The 17,733-nt window shown below is 39.8% G+C and overlaps 1 long non-coding RNA gene across 1 annotated transcript in view; it reads right to left on the bottom strand.

The window, feature by feature from the left end:
- LOC135449360 (uncharacterized) overlaps positions 1 to 14,284 on the bottom strand; it is a 133,097-nt gene extending 118,813 nt beyond the window's left edge. Inside the window, exon 1 of the long non-coding RNA XR_010440735.1 lies at positions 14,191 to 14,284. This is a non-coding gene — a long non-coding RNA (uncharacterized LOC135449360). The remainder of the gene's footprint in view (positions 1 to 14,190) is intronic.
- Positions 14,285 to 17,733: the final 3,449 nt, after the last annotated feature.

The following is a 17,733-nucleotide window of genomic DNA, read 5'->3' as shown; positions in this document are numbered from 1 at the left end:
GAAAGAGCACAAACCACCTAAAGATCTAGCTGAAATTTTAAAAAGGTGTAAAATAATTAAATTCAAAGGAGCTGGTTCCTTAATACTTGCAGATCACTTCAGAAATAACAATCTAAGATGCCTGAAATGACAAAGTTGTCCCCACTGAATCCAGATGCTAGTGGAATTGATAGTAATGCAAGACACAAGCTACAGAAAAGGTCTGAGTTAGTATTACACTCTTCCTGCTTTTCAGAGTAATCTTAGACTTGTCTTGGCCTCATTCTCCCCTCCTCCTGCAGTGGGATTCACACTGAACTCTATAGTATTTCACAACTGCAGTTTTAACAGAGAACTACATTAAATAGAGAAGGACATTTCCTAGCATAGCATCACTTTAATGTGATATTTTTACCCAGCTTGTTCTGAGAGTTTTCCCAGTACTCCCAAATCACCCAGAGAAGACACTTGAAACATCTGTAAATGTCCAATGGAAACCCTGTTGGGCCACCTCACATAGCTAGGATACAATTGAGTTTTATCAGTCATGTCTCACTCTAGATTTAAGGATTGGGATATATTATTCCTCTCATTTAGCATTCTGTTTATTTCCTTTTTATCTTGATACAAAATACCTTAGAAAATAACAGATTAAACAAACTGGTCAATCATCATACATCATCTAAGCTGATATGCAACTGTTCTAAGGTTATTGATTCTTATAGATTTTAATATCCCGTTGAACAACCCAATGTGATTAACTCAATTTTGTTCAATGCCACTCATTCATTACTTTGAGCTCTTAACTTCCACATGCTAGTTCAGCTGGATTTCTGTCTCTTCAGTTTTCTTTTCATCCCTGTGTCACAGATGAGGTTACTCTATACAGTATTTGCAGTCAAAGACCTCAGGGAATCAATTCAAGAGCAGCAAGCCTCAATAAAGCAGTGTCTCCATTAAAGAAGGCTTCAATAGTCCCTCTTTGAATGAAGGTGCTGCTGCTTAGGCATTCCTAAGACCCTAAGCATGGATAACTGGCAGGAAGGATAGCCAGGACACACTAGGATATTATCTCCATGTTCAAAAAATCACAGAATCATCAAGGTTGGAAAAGACCTCCAAGATTGAGTCTAACCTCTGACCAAACATCACCATGCACAGCACTAAGTGTCACAACCAGTCATTTGCTGAACACTTCCAGGGATGGTGACTCCACTAGTGAAGTCCATTCCAATGCTTAGCCACCCTTTTAGTGAAAGAAAATCTTCCTGATATCCAACCAGAATCTATCCTGGCACAGCTTGAGGCCATGTCCTCATATCCTGTCAATGGCTCCTCAGAAAAGAGGCCAATCCCATCTTGCTGCAGGCTCCTTTCAGGCAGTTGCAGAGAGCAAGAGAATCATCACTGAGCCTTCTCCAGACCAAACAATAACAGCTCAGCCCTTCTCCTCATATGACTTATTCACTAGACTCTTAGAGCAGCCTGCTCTTGTAACTATCTTGGCATTTTTCAAGCTACTCTGGGAAGGCTGGAGCAGTACACATCCTCTTTTCACAGTGACCTCTATGCACAGAGCTTCTTCCTGCTTTACTGTGCCAGTGCAACAGAACCATATTTCCCATTCTGAGCCCTTTCATCTAAGGAGGGCTCTCGGATATGGGCACTGGCAAGAGGGAGAGAAGGAACATAATAGCAAGTACTGGAGCTCTTAAAGCAATGTATTTTTCTCCTGGTTCTAAATAATTTTATTGTATCTCAGATTTTCATCACATTATCTAAAATGGCAGAAACTGGCCCACCACTCGCTTTCATAGCATTACCATTACTGGAAAGAACCATTTCCTAATGGTGCCAGGGCTACTGCTCCAACAGACAAAAAAGGGATTGTGGTAGGGTGCCCATTTACCCACTGCTACCTCATTTCATCAGCCATTTATCAACACATTCTTCATTTGGAGAAATAAAATCAATGGTAAGTGGAGCTCTTTCAGAGCATTTAACTTCCCTGGCATGATACAGGTGGTAACACAGCTGAGATCAAACACTTCCATCTTTCCTCCAGAGCCAGCTTGGCTGCAGACTAGCTGCTTCTTAATTAGAGACTGCAATATTTCTGGCAAGGATTATGTGTGCTTTCTACAGCTCAGATTTGCCTCACTGTTGCTTTTTTTAATTTAAAGAACAATCACTTTCTTACTAGATCATTCACCTTTTACCCAAGGTCTTTAAGAAATAAAAAGGCCTGTCTCAAGTTATGTATGTGACATAAATCTGTGGAAAACTTTAGGCAGACATGAAGACTGAGATTTTAAAACACTGATTCTGTGTTACAGTTTATAAATCCTGTCACACACTGCAGTAAGCATTTCTCTGTTGGTTTCCTAAAAGAGAAGGGTTATAACTGCATTTTCAACAGAGACCAGGGAAGATTCAGAAGATCACCTGGTCTGTTGCTAAGTCGTTTCTGTATCCTGGACATCTTTACTCCACATTAGGATAACAGCAGGTCCCTGACAATTGCCTCGCACAGCAAATTTTACCAAGTTTAATTTCTTCAACTATCCATGAGGACAACAGAAAAGGAGTACCATCATTCCAGTGCTTTGCAGGGAGAAAGAAATAATACAGTAGCTTGTTCCACTTTCAGAATTTTTTTTACCTTTCTTGGTTTTATATTTAATATGTAATTTAACGGGTAAAATTAGCTATCCCAGCTCTAGAAAGATTAGAGATCCTAGAATCAAACTGTTAGTAATGCCTTATATTTCCACAGCACCATAAGTGAGATCTCTGTTATGGCTTGTAAGAATGGCTGGTACAGAACCAAAACCTGAAGAGAACTCATACCAATGCAAACCTTTTCTTCTTAACAGAGTGGTGTATTCTACAATGTAAACCAAGGAACAATAAAGAACTAGAAGTTCTTATATTTGACATAAATTCCCCATAACCTCTTTAATGACACTTATTACTCTGTGATCTTTATCTGCATCCACACCCCTCTACATCACCTGCAGGGTCCACAGGATGACAGTATGCCACTTAATTCATTTCAGCTTCTACACATTTGTTAGTATTTGCTTCAGTTGGCCATTCCTTGCAATTTGTCACCCCTTCACAACTAATGATGCAATATAACTCAGATGCCTAGTTTTTAAGTTTAAAGCCAAAATGACCTGTAATCTCACCCCTGATATTGAGATCAGTAATATTTGACAGGTGACATACTGATTTACACATACAAGTGTTTAAAATGCTGCATACTGGAGATATTCACCCCCCCCACACACACACCCCCATCTTCAGGCTAGCTCCTCATCCAGTAATGTATACATTGTGTTTTGCACCTTATGAATTCCTACTATGCATGTAGCTCAATAAATCAGCACTTATAAATCAGCCACAGCCTCTGTGTTGAATCCATCTTCCCACTCCCTGCCCTGAAATGCTTTGTCAGCAAAGGCTTGAGCTATTGGTTCTGCAGGTGCAGGTAGATCAATATTAAACACATGGCAGCTTAGTCTGCAGTGACTAATTCCAGCTCTGCTCCCCCATTTGAGAGTGCACGTACCTGGCTGAGATTAGCAGAGCACTCAGCACTGACCAAAGTCCCCAGTATTACTCTTGCTGACATCCAGCATACAGGTTTCTCCTCTAAGCACCAATTATACTGACCATGGACAAAAACATTCCTGAAAGTTGAGCAAGTTAGGACCACCTTAAAAGGAAAGACTGGATGGTTTGGAATAAGCTGTTATGACGTGGTTAACAGCTTCTTCACCTGCAGAAACCCACAAACCTCAGCTCTCCTGAGAACAGGCACATCTTGCCACATCAATATTATGTAAAACTGTCAGCTTAATTTTTAATCTCTTCTACAGAAGAAGAATGGGTACCCAGAACCCTCACTTTACTACCTTTTGCTGATATTCAATGCAAAGTGAAATCCAATTTTTCTACACATTTTAGGTTGCACCTTGCCTCACAGTCGAGGAAATACAATCATGAAATTCTAAAAAAGAAAAAAATGCACACCAGAGACCAGGCTGAAGCAGCACTACTTTGAATAAACTGTTTTCATCTCCAAAAACAATCCTGACTCTTAATTCCATTAACATTTCCTCTTACCAGAATGCTAGGAAACTGCTTTGCTGCCTAAGTACCACCAGATTTTTGGCAGGATATCATCACAAGCTGATGAAAAGTGGGATATGATAGGAAAAAAATTATCTTTCATCTACTTGGAAGGGACATAGAAAGGCAACATCAAGGAAGCACCAGTGTTTCAGCCACAGCCATTACACCTTAGTTACAGTCCCAGAGTAAACACGGGAGGGCATCAAATTGATCCAGGGGTGCAAACACAATCAGAGACCATAACTAATGCTTCAGATAGAAGAAGCTGCCAGCATTTAAAAATAACCAAAAAGAAACCCCACACCACACTCACAGTGTCACCATACTCTGCCTGCCCAGCTCAGCTGTGTGGACAGGCAATAAAAATAATTCATACTGCAAACTTAGCACCTCTGTCAAGGAAGACAGCATGCCTATCATGGAGTGTCATGACATACTACAGACAAACAAAGCCCTTCACAGCTCTCAACTGACAGGTAAATCAAGCACAAGAATAACCTTTCTCCTTACAGCATCACCACTGGAATGCAGCCTCCTCCAGGGCAAAACACTGAAGAGATTTAACAGCAAAAATGTAACTCCACGCTGTAGATAACACAAAGGAATCCACAAAGGTAGGTGAACTAAGGAAACAGTCTATAGCTGGAAAAGAGCCAAGAACTGGAGATAATCCTGGTTACATGGAGCAATGGGAAGCAATACCACAGGTTAATGGCTATTTAAGCCATCTTTCCCTTAGAAACCCACCTGGAAGGAGCTCCACCAGTTAAAATAAAAAGAACAAGTCACCCAAGTCACCTAATAAATCATCACCCCATTTTCTGCAACATCCAAGGGTTCTGCTTTCAAGTGCTCACCTGAGCATCCTCAAGATCTTGCCAATCACAACCTGAGTGCAGCTTTCAGAGGGAAGGTACAGGGAGGCTCTGTGCTGCTGTGACAGACTGTTCCATGCTGTCAGCAGGAATCATGAATGGCAGGGTTTAAACCAGGCAGCAACCAAGCCCCACACAGCCGTTCATTCACTCTCCCACCAGCATAATCCAGAAGAGAATCAAAGGGTAAAAGCTAAGAAACTTGAAATTGAGATTAAGACAGTTTAATAGGAAAAGCAAAAGCCACACATACAAGCAAAGCAAGGAATGAAATCACTGCTTCCCATGGGCAGGCAAGCGTTCAGCCATCTCCAGGAGGGTGGGGCCCCATCATGTGACAATTATTTGGGAAGACAAACACCATCACTCCAAACGTGTCCCCACTTCTTCTCCCTGATCCCACAGGTGGGGAAGTGAGCCAGCAGCTGCATGGTACTTGGCTGCTGGCTGGACTTAAAACCACAACACAAGGGCACATTTTTACAGGCCCCAATATGAAATAAGCAGTCTATTACATTTACACACAGCCTTCATATTCCAGCTGCTTTAGGAACAAGAAAACAGTCCACAGAGAATGCCCCTGCTCTTTCCTCTTGTTCTTTTGCATACCCCTGAGCTGCTTTGTTTTAGCCAAATGACAAAGATATCAGTCTTTCATCCTCCATGGCAGGACTGTACCCCACAGGGAAACACATCAAAGCTGTCAGTCCTACATACACATCACCATTTACTGAGAAATTGCCCTGTCCTATCACCCACCCACCCCTCAACAGATAAGCAACCCTCACCACACGTGTCAGTCCTCAGTATGAAATGGAAAAGCCTGCAGTGAAAGCAACAGCTGCCACAGTTGATTTAGCCATTGGTAGAAACAGAGTGAGGGAGAGAGTAGCCCGCTGAAACTCTGTAGTTTCTGTTGTTTTTTTTATTACAGAAGACCTTGATCAACACCATTTCAGATATAATACCTATACACATTAAGATCCTGGATCAGGGTAACATCCCAGTACAGGAGACATGCAAGAGAACTATTCTGTTTCTACAACTCAAATAATATAGTTACTACATGACTAAGGTCACAAAGGGAAAACTAGTATTTGTGTCTCCTGTGACACTGAACAGCAGCAGACTAGAGAATAAGGGACCATTCACATGCAAGAACTCCAGCAGCCCAAGAGAAGCCTTTAAGAATAAAATTCAATGGGCAAGTCTCAAAACCATCAATAAACTTTCATGCTAATGTTCCTAAGCTGCTCCCAGGCCCTGAAATGGCTTCATTATTTATGTGGAATGGTGCAGTAGAAGTGAAGACCAAATACGGCATGCATTCAGACCACAGAATCCACCACCAATTTTCCTTCTTGTGAGTTCACTTTTACTAAGCCTTCAGCAGAAAGCTCTACACAAGATCTCAAGCCCCAGGTTGTAAGCAGCTTTGAGGTGGGATGTTTTCTGTTTGGTCATTTTCCCCATTGGAGCGTAATTTCCACTCACGGAGATCCAAGGGGGAGACAAAGAAACAACAAAGAGAAGCTGTAAGCCTTTTGGCTATTCCATTACCATCAAAGATGTTCTCCTCTATTCCAAGATACTGCTGAAATTACAAAAACTCACAGACCTCTCAGCCTTGCAGGATGCATTTCCCCTGCCCTCCAAGCATATCCATGTTAGTACTACTGGGCCAAGTAAAGGCTCCAACCAGAGGAGGACTCCATGATGCCAAGCGCAGCCCACCTACAGTAAAGAAACAGCTCCTGCCCCTAAAAGCAGTCATAATTTAAAACAAGGTGAAATGAGGGGGATGAACCAAATACAGAGTACAAGGTAAAAGGGTGGAAAAGCTATCATATGAACAGGACTTTTAAATGACTGTCTCTACTCCCCCTCCTGTTTTTTAGAGAGTTTAGCTGCCCACAACCAACACATCATAAAGACTAAAACAATGAGCTGGAGTTTGAGGCTTTTTTGATGCAGAAAAGGGCAGAAATATAATAAAGAGCTACCTTAATGCAGGGAAATTCAGCTGTTCCCATGCTCTTTTAAGCAAGTAATTACAAGTGATTGGGTGATTCTCTAGAGGTGTGTTAGGGGAGGCAGGGATTGAAATGCTGCTCTGAATTTTACAACAGGGAAAGGTACTTATCTACCCTGACCTGGCCCTGTTTTTTATGACAGGCTTATTCCATTCTCAGATGCCTAAAAAGGATAGGAAAGAATGAGAAAGTGTGGGAGTACTCTTCTTTTATCCCTGCCTGAAGCAAAGAGAATGTTTAATTTATAGCATGCCCACTACACACACCCCTCCACAGCTTGTATCACTCAGAATCCACAGCAGAAGGACATGACATTTCTCCAGACTGCAATATGTCCATTCATTTTCAGATACCAGTACTGCTGCTTAGGATAACTACTGCACACCAGGAAATTACCAGAGGGATTAAAAAAAAGAAAGAAAAAACAAAACTGCCAAGTGCCAAGAGAAGAGGGGACACATGAGCCAAGCTCTTTTCCAAGAAGATTATGCTAGAAAACTAAGCAGTGATCTAAAAGGATAACTTCAGATGAAGAGACTCATATGCAGCCCATGTATTTAGCCATGTATGCCAACTGCCAATATAGCACAGCTCTGCTATTCATCCCATCTGATTGTAAAAGGGTGGGAGTTGAAAGCTTTGCACTGCCAAAATGCCAGCCACTAGCCAAAAGGTACATTTGGTTGCTTGTCAGTGCAGCAGATGTGAAATGGGCAGCCTTTCCCTTCTCTGACCTCCTCAAGGACAGCAAAAGCAGCTCCAGAAAAGAACGGAGGTCAGAAAAACTAACTGATTTTCTCAAAGTTCTGCTTTTTGGCACTATTCCTACATCATGGGTTTTTTCCCCCCCAGAAATTTGTCAAGAAAAAATCGGCCCCTTAATGTTTATCTCTTGTGTAAGAAAATCTAGGAGCTGAGGACATCCAGATTAAACAAAAAAGCAGCAAGGGCTTGTGCTGACAGGATTAAGTGGAATGCTGACCAGCATGGGGGAATACTGAACACGTAGGACTGAGACACCACAGAAAGATAAATCCATAGGAAATCTCTGTTTTCTCTTACAAATGCCCTGCTTACTCACTGCCTTTTGAAGCGCTAAAACATAATGGGGTATCCCATATCTGGAGACACTTTTTAAAAAATTCTATTATCATCTAAGTACTGGGGAGAGAAGTTGCTTCACCTTGCTGTGCAGTACGGAAGAAAATTACTGGGACCATAAATACAGAAGGAGAAGGCAGGAGGAAAGGAGTTTCACTTGGTGACTCCAGTTAAATCAGGGCTGGGGAGAAACCAGGTGCAAACAGGCCAGCTAGAAATCTGCATGTAACAATTCTACCCTTAGAAGATATTCCTCTAAGTAAAGATATGACAAGAAAAGCAATCTTGCTGCTTAACACCACAAATATTTGCCCAATACTACCCCACTATAAAACAGTCAAAAGAGGGTGTTAACTGCACCAGCTCGACAGATTCCACGCAAAACAGAGAGAGCAGAGATGTGAGTAGATGTACAGAGGAGAGGCTTCACAGAGTGACCATTCTGAAGGGGAAAGGAGGATTGCTTACCACCTTCTAGGAAATCCACCAAAAAACTGACAAGCCAAAAATACTCAGTTTGAGCTTTAAAAAGGCTAAGATTTTTACATCTGCCTGTTAGGAAGAACTCCTGCATTGCATATAATTCTAAGCAAGCTGATTGGATAAATCCACAGATGATAAGCTTTCTAAAAGTTACTCATTTAATTAGCCATTGTATTTTCAAATCGGAAACTGCATGTAAAGCCACTGGGACACTGAAGTTATTAAAAGTAGGGTTTATTTACAGAGCCATTCTTAGCAGCATATTTAGTTAATAAAATATAGGTAAATTGTATGTGCTATTAATAAGCTTATTAAAACGGTTAACCCAAGAACATTTCTTACTTAATACAGTAAACCATAAACTTTTCAGATAACCTCTCCTTTCCTGTTCAAGGAAATTTACTGGGAATAAACTCCTATTTTTAAATTCAGGTTATAAGTGGTGGATTCAAAGAGGTTAATTTGAATGGCCAATGTTTTCACACATACTATCTAATCAGAATAATAAGAATTTTAACGTGTGCCACTTAGTCACAACTCATTAAAAAAAAAAAAAACAACAAAAAGTTCTCCTGTTATCCTGGTAGTGCCAGGAAATAATGGAATTTCACCTTAGCAACCCTGCAATACTTCAACAAAACTCAGATGGAAACACCTCTATAATTGAACACATTTCCATCTACAAAAGCACCACCAACACCTCCAGCTGGATATGCCAGGGGACAAAGGCAAAGACTAGGAACCAATTGTCTCAAAGAAGAACTAGATTTCTCAATTACTATAATGTTACTGTGTTCTCAATTACACATAAATATCTGAGATTTTCCAAGCACTCCTGAAGTGAATTAACTATATTCTCGCTATATTCCATTGCCTTTTCCAGCCCAGAGAAGATGCAAGGGGATCATGTGCCACAGTTACATGCACACATGCAAGTCATGGAAGAGCTAGATGATGTGTTACACTGATCAAAGAGACAGAGCCTTTCTCCCTTAACAGCTGAAGACTCATAGCTTTCCATTTCTTCTGCCACCAGTTTCTCCACTGCCATCTCTACACAGAAGTAGGACAACTCAAAAAACTTGCCAGTTCTGAGATTCAGTTTCTTGTAACAATATTTCAGTAACTAATGTCTATCCTTTCTTCAAGCTTCCAAAACTCACAAATGCTTCATTCATTCCATGCAATATGAGATACTTAAAACTCAGACACCTACACTTGATCTAATACTACAGAGTCAAAGAGCAACAGGAGTTTACAGAACACAATTCATCTTCAGAGATTTTTGGCTACCTACCTTACTATGTGTTGTGCATCCAGAAACACCTGTTTCTCCATCCAATGATATACAAAAGTCTAGTCAGATGCAGGTGGCTAAAGATATTAAGCTGAACCCCTTAAATTCAGATTTACAGAACACTTCTTCAGAGAAACACTAGGTGAAGCAAAGACACAAAATTAATAATTTATTGAATGGTGCCAGAAATACACTTGCAAATAATATTTAAAAGCCCCATACTAATGTCCCAACTCAACTTGTCACAGTTGCAGAGTTTTTCAGCTCACCTCAGAGCCAAAGTCAAGGGTATCCTTTTGCCATCCTGCACACAAATTTTCTTGCATTTCCCATAAACAAGTCCAGTCCCCAGACCTCATTTTCAGGCCCTCCTTTGACTGAGTTTGATCCGACGATCCAACACAGTTCACTGCTTCAGTATCTGCTTGCATACTGCAAGCCTGAAAACACCAATAGCCCTTTCTTTACCTGAGACAGTATCTTGTAAACAATTAATTCCTGATCACTCAGGTCCAAGATTTTTTCCCCACCATTACATTAACATAGACAAAAGGTACCTAGTCTAAACGGCTTTCACAGTCTCAAAAGGAAGGGAGGTGATCTGGAGATGGAGGGCAAAGCAGCCCCAGCCACCAACAGTTTTGCTGAATACAATCATAACCAACTAATGATGAAAGTTAACATTTTGTTTTTACAAACATCTAGGAGGAACTGAACAATAATAATGTTGTGTACTGACTTAACAAATTCCTTTATAATGGCAGAAAGTAGTGAGAGGAAGCAGGATTTTTCACTTCTCTCTTTGTTCAACTACCATTTGTATGGCTCAGGTTTTGGTTTGTACTGAGGATAGTTCACAACATTCCATCCAGAGACTATTGTCCCTTAGAAATGGATTCTGGAAGGATCATTTTGCTACCTCCTGTGTTCAAGGCTCTAAAAATGTGTTACACCAAGCAAAACAGAAGTGAAGGAGAACTTTCTGTAGGACTACAGTACCAAACACTGGAAAAGAGCAGCTTAGCCAGTTTGATGTATGTTAGTGGAGAAACAGAACAATGTATGGCATCAGCCTGCAAGACCAGCAAGCAGTATTCTTTGTCAGAGACTCACGTGGACCAATATGTGTATAGTCAAGTATTAATGCCTAACAACAGCTCTTGGCATTATCCATGTGAGGCCAAAGCTTTGAGGGTTCCAGGGAATCCCCAGGTACTCCTGAATTCTCACACTGCATCACATTCTGTGTGGTGACAAGAACAGTCCTTCAATGCCTGCACACATTATAGCTTTCTCCTTCAATTCAGTGAAGGAGAAACCACCTTCTAGTGAAAGATTCCCTGCCTCTGCTGAAAAATTCTCTGTCCATGGCTAGGGGCTGGAACTAGATGATCTTTAAGGTCCCTTCCAGCTCAAACCATTCTATGATGACTTCATGTTTCTGGTCTCAGAAGGTATAACTTCTTTCAAAGCATCTAGATTGTTCCTCTTTTTTCACTGTCTTTACTTCATCAGCTTATTAAGAACACATCTGTTGTCACTTTTGTGCTTTAAGATAGGAAATAGGTCTTATCCTACATAACAGAGCCAGGTTTTAAAGCATGGTAAATGTTTGGGTCTTCAACTTGATTTCAGCACCAGAAGACCCACTGCTTCCTCTAAGGATGTACCAATACTAATATCATGGAAAAGGTAGAGAACTGGGGAAGAGCAGTCAGCCTTGTTTATTAGAACTGGTATGGGGTGAACAACACTTGGTCCATTGTGCCATTTGCCCTTTTTAAGGCTGAGTTGATTGCACAATAAACACCATTTCATGCCTTATTTTATGCATACAAAAACTCTGTGGTACATAAACATCAAAAAGCTAAACAGTCCATGAGAGACTGCAACAAGGTTGGAGGGGTTACTAAACCCCATTTGGCCACAGAAATTGTCTCTGCTGTGGAATGAGACAAACAACTTTGATTTTCCAAAAGGCATTTCATCAGGAAGGTGTATGGCACACAGTAATTACCCATGTTCTCCAAAGTGTTGAGGCAGATGACCAGCTGCATACCTATCCTCCTCCTGGCCCAGCTCCCAAGTACTCTGGCATTTCCCCCTGCAGCCTACATGAATGTGACTGAAGACAAAGGCAAACTGCATTAAGGTTTCTGGCAGTTGGGCAGCATTTCATGTTTTAAGGACCACAGGCTAGGATTCAGTTACAACAGTAACTGTTTACAACATGCCACAAATACCCTGTTAGGAGACATAACAGCTCCAAACTGCTCTGTTCTGTGAAATATGTCAGCTGAGCTTAGCCAGGGTACAGCCATGTTAAGTATTCTGCCCATCCTTGAAATCCAAATGTTCCTGTCACCAAACCTGACTAACCTCTCACACACACTTCCTGGATAAGAACCTAAACGTGGCTAGATTAATCTCTAAATTTCTGAGGGGGGGTGGATTTGTTGTTTCTTTGGTTTGGGGCTTTTTTGGTTTTGTTTGGGTTTTTAAATATTTTTTTTAATTTCAAATAAAAGTAGTGTTTACTGTTCTACATCATTTGCTTCTGTCCTTATAAAACAGGACATGTGAAAATCCAGAGGCAAATAAAAGCAGCTTCTCTTCAGGGATATGATATGAACTTCAATATACTTCTCCAAGTTACCTGTTACCTCTGACACCTCATTCAGAAAATCACTTCCCTCTTTTTAAGGAAAGAGCACTTACAGTAATAAGGAGATACTGCCCCTGTTACAGCTTTAATTTAGTCTAATTGCCCAATTACAGCTGCTCCCATTTTTACAGGAGACTATATTATTTGAAGTATTCCTCTACCTAGCAGTCTTTGCTGATATCAAGCAGGTACAGTGCAATTTATTTCAGATAAAGATGAAGAGAGAAACAAAGTAAAGCTTCCAGGAAAGAGCACAGCACGACCGTGTTTCCCCTCTGTGGCAAAATCAAGCAACTTCAAGAACAAAATGGCACCAGAAACCATCTTTAAAAAACACACAAAGGTATAAGGAGGGAGAGGGAGAAAAAAAGATTTAAAAAAAAAAAAAAGGTAGTGAAGGACTAGCAGTTTTACAGCTGTATTTGGAATAAGGGACTACCCACAAAAAGAATGCAAGGTGAAAAGGACTATAGGGAACATGAGATGCAAAGGGAAGACTGTAAAGTAAATTTCTCCCAGATATTTCCTCAAAGAGCATGGCAAATTCAGGAACAGATTCCACAGCAATTGTGCAATGCAACCCAAAAGAGCTAACTGTTGTCCAGGGATATTTATGATGCTTTATACAGGGAGACTATTATCCCTTGGAATAGACTACAGAAGAATCATTTTGCTACTTCACAGGTCCAAAGCTCTAAAAATCTGTGTTACACTTAGGAGAGTAAAAGTGAAGTATGCAGAAGTGATCAAAAGAGAACAGGCTGGGTTTATAGCCTGCAGGGGAAACAACTGATCATATATTCTTCCTATGACAAACAACTGAGAAAGTAATTGAGAGCCTAGCAGAAACCAATGTTGTTACCTCAGCATTATTGATTTTCAGCAGACATCTTAATCTAACACATGACAAAACTTTGGTCATTCCAGTAAGATATAGCTTTCAAGGAAAAATGATATTTATAAAGGTAGTTTATGGTTCAGTTAGAGATTCTTATGAAGTCAAGCTCAGGCTATAAAGGAATGGAAAGAAAAGGACTTCTTAAAAACAAAATGGATAGAAAGATCGATTAAAAGGCAAAAATATGATTCAAGTATACTAAAGCAGAAGGATCTTCTGATGTTCAAAACACTAAAAGGAGGTAGTAAAAACATAACTTTAAAATACTGTACTCATTCTTATGAGATCCTCATTCTTATTAAAAGGATGAGTGCCACTGAAGACTCACAGTTCACCTGTTAGGCATTCTTTTAAAAATTTCTTGCAAAATTTACTAGAAATGTTCCCACTGCATATAGCAAAAGAAACTGAATTGTTTACACTTGTATATATCAAAAATGAAGCCATGACAGGATAAGAAGATAAAAGTCCGTATAGTCCTTTGTTAACATTCAAACTCAAAGAAATACAACAATAAGATAAAAAAAATTTAATACATTGAGCAAAACCTCATACAATTACAACAAACATCTTAAAAATAGATGTTGAGAGAAAAAAGTGAGAAAAGTGAGTGTGGCTCACAGCAATTACAAAGACTGCATCTTCAATTTAGAAAAAAAAAGGGGGGGGGGCAGGAAAATAAAGGGAACATGGTATACAACTAAAAAATTCCTTCCTACCTTGCCTCTATTTCCTCCTACAAGCAGCCTGCTCTTTGGAATTTCAGATGCCATCCTCTGCACACCTTGCTCCCCTGTTTCCTGGGGATATCTGAGCCTTTCCCCCCACTACAGCTTTCAGCAGGCATGGGGTAATGCACCACTCATGAGTTTCAGGTGATAACACTAATTGGGCTCTCTCTTCAGCAGGTGTTTGCTATCTGCTAAAGTAAGTACTGCCTTCTTCCCAGCTGCATCATATTAGCAATCCACAGCTGATTAACACAGATGGCCCCTTCTCTGGTTTTTCCAACTGACAAATACTCTATTAAGAATTCTTGCTTTTAAGTCCCAAAGATAACAGCCAAGCACAGTTTTTACATGCTTGTGACAAATTCTTACTTGTGAAATGAAATCTGACCTAGAGCTCTCTAGAAATCAGGCCTAGTGAGTTGGCCATTCATCATTCTTTAATATGCTTGGGGTAGGCTATCTAATAACAACCTAGTCCTGCACCTCTCCTGCCATCATGCTGCTGCTGTTGCTTTTGTGCACTCCCGGGCAAATGCCCTTAAGGGAAGGGAAAAAGAACTCACTTCCAAAAGTACTCTTTATTTTTGGTATCCATTTCATGGCTGGTATGAAACAAATCCAGCTTGCTGGGCTCTGACATAGATTTTTTCAGATGTCAAAGAAGAGAAGCAAAATATATAGGCATGGGAGAGCCTGGTTAATGAGGTGTCACAGCCAAGGTTGATTGTTCACTGCTTCCTTAATTCTATTATTTGTATCAGAGTGATAAGGAGCAACATTTCTCACATTTTGTTTATGCACTATACAATTTAAGGCTTAAGTGGAGCAGCTTCTTGAGACTCACAGCAGGCTTTGTAAGTAAAGCAGAATGCTCCACTCAAGGTGTGTCTATTACAATCACCTGGGGACTATTTGTAGGGGCAAATTAATGTTAAGCTTTATTTCTCAGTAATCAACACCCATTGTTACCACTGTCCATGCACTTGTTCCATGCGTGAGCTGGACTGTGACCTGGAAGGAGATCATTCAGAAAAGTCTGACACCTGTTTTGAGGAATTCAATGTGCCTCTGATCCATGTACTTCAACTCCTTTGTCAGGAGAACTGCTTCTATCATTGGATCTGTCAAGCTGAGCCACTGACAAGCCATTTCGCTGGGTCTCCCCCAGTCAAGCTCAATTTGAGTTTTACAGTCCTTGATACTTGTGGGATATTGTCATTGAAGCCATTAATGTATTTTGCACTGGGAATTATGCTGCCTGGCAGGGGCTATCTCTCCTCACGATATTTGTATGTCCAAAGCTCAACCTAGTCTTGTAATGAGATTGCAAAAAGTAGTCATATATATTCAAAATGTTGGCCTGTAAGCCAGTAAGGCCTGAAAATATTTACCAATATGTCAAAATGCTTCTAGCTGAAAACCGTTTCTAAACCATTCACTGTTTGCAAGTTTAATGGCTTAAGGCTTATGGGCTCATGAATCACCTGCTTTCTTAGCAGCAGCATTTGAAATGTTGATATCTTAGCCTTGAAATAGATGTGAAGGTACCACAGCCTTTACAAGCTGTTATGGAAAGACATACTTTAAAAGCTCCCACAAAAGACTGACTGCAATAGAAGCAGCTGAGCAGGATGAAAGTAACTGAACCAACTTAGTTAAAGTCATTGTTCATGTCTGTGTTCCATTTCAGTGATTACCCTCCAGCTGGACAATGAATCATATTAAAGGAAGCTTTGCTACTTACAGTTCATCTGATAAAAAATCCAGATGACTTCAGAAGCAATGATAAGTATTTGGGAAACTATTAGTCTTATTTCAAATTACTGAATTCAGCACCAAAAAAAAAACCAAAAAAAAACCAACAGAGCAATTTCATTTACCACAATTTTTTTTTTGTTATAAAAACATACCATTCTAAAAATTCTAAAAAATTCTAAGATTTTTAGCTTAGAAGATGAATGAACATTTATGGAGAAAAAATTGCTATAACAAATATGTCTGGAATTAGTATCTCTAAGGTCAAATAGGTTATGCTGGGAAATGGCATACCCTGCTTTACAGAACTGCAAAATTAAAAGTTAAGCATAATACTAGAAAGATAACAGGGATGGAACAGACAAATACATAGCAAAACCAATTAGAAGAAATAAAAAATCTCAATTGTGAATAAAATAATAAATGTACAGTCCTCTAAAATATACCATCAAGTGATTTATCAAGGTCTTGCAAGGGGATATACACTGTGGACTGTAAAATTATAAAATATATACATTTTTCATGTACAACACCCAAGACAGATTAATGAACACATAAATATGGTAAATAAGTTCTGTTTCAATTTTTTAAAGAAGATATTACAAGAATCTATTAAAAAAGAATAAATAAATACAATTGAATGCTTATGGGTTCAGTTATTTGTGAATATCTTAAAAGGTAAGGAATTCATGGACTGATGTCTTTTCTGAGTATCTGGCCCAATCTATGCACACATTCATCCAGTGTCTGTGCAGACAACTTGCAAATATGCCTCTTCCCCCCTATCCTCTTAAACCAGATTAAAATCCAATCTGTATCAAACATTTCTCTGAGGATGGCTAAGATCAGGTCAGCCTCAGCTCTACAAACTTTTTGTTTCATCAATATAGATAAAAATTACTATTTTGCCTATCACTCAACCTATAACTCTTCATTATCAACCCTCATTTCACTCCAAACCCTCATACTCAGCCATGCATACACAAGCAGAAATATTTTTACATATTTTCAAGATTGTATTTTCATCTTCACAATTAAAAGGTTTGTCTAAGGTCTCTACCTTGCTTACTACAACATCTTCCTCCAGCTCTCATCTCATTCAAGTCCCATTCACCCAGAATTTCAAGCCAACCAGCATTTTCAGCAATTAATCTGACCATATGAATGCATGAATGCATTCTTCTTTGGTTTCTCCTTGTATTTGGGCTTTTAGTCATTCTGCACTCATACTTGATGTAAACTTTTAAACAGCTCCAAACTTCATTTTCCTTCCTGTTGATCACTCCTTTAAACTTTGCTCTGATTTCTCCTCAGAAATTTGAGTTAGGCTACTGCCAAGCACATAGCTCATTACAATCCAATTCCCTACACTTCCTGCCCATGACATGGTTTTACATTCACATTACAAGCTTTTGGGGACAAAGACAGCTGTCTTCTCTTTCAGCTGTACACAAGCATCAAACATTTTTTCCACTTTACTCACTAAACTAAATACACGTAGCATTTACACTTGCTTTTCAACACTTTGACATGGTTTAGAGGACTGTCTAACTGCTATCCTCATTGTAAACAGAGGAGAACAATGTCTAGATAACTAAGACTTTAAGTAAGCAACATTTAAATTACACTTGAAGCCACACCACTGCAGCCTGAATGATGCAGACACAACATGCAACTCCACTGAATGCTTTCCAGTGTCATAGGCCAATATAGTTTCATCAAATGTGTAGGGCAACAATACATGCAGGGCTTATTTCCAGTGGGTTGTGCTGTCCA

The sequence above is a fragment of the Zonotrichia leucophrys genome, chromosome 6 (genome assembly GCF_028769735.1).
Source record: "Zonotrichia leucophrys gambelii isolate GWCS_2022_RI chromosome 6, RI_Zleu_2.0, whole genome shotgun sequence".
Classification (NCBI taxonomy): Eukaryota; Metazoa; Chordata; class Aves; order Passeriformes; family Passerellidae; genus Zonotrichia; species Zonotrichia leucophrys.
This window is presented reverse-complemented; position numbering and strand designations above follow the sequence as displayed.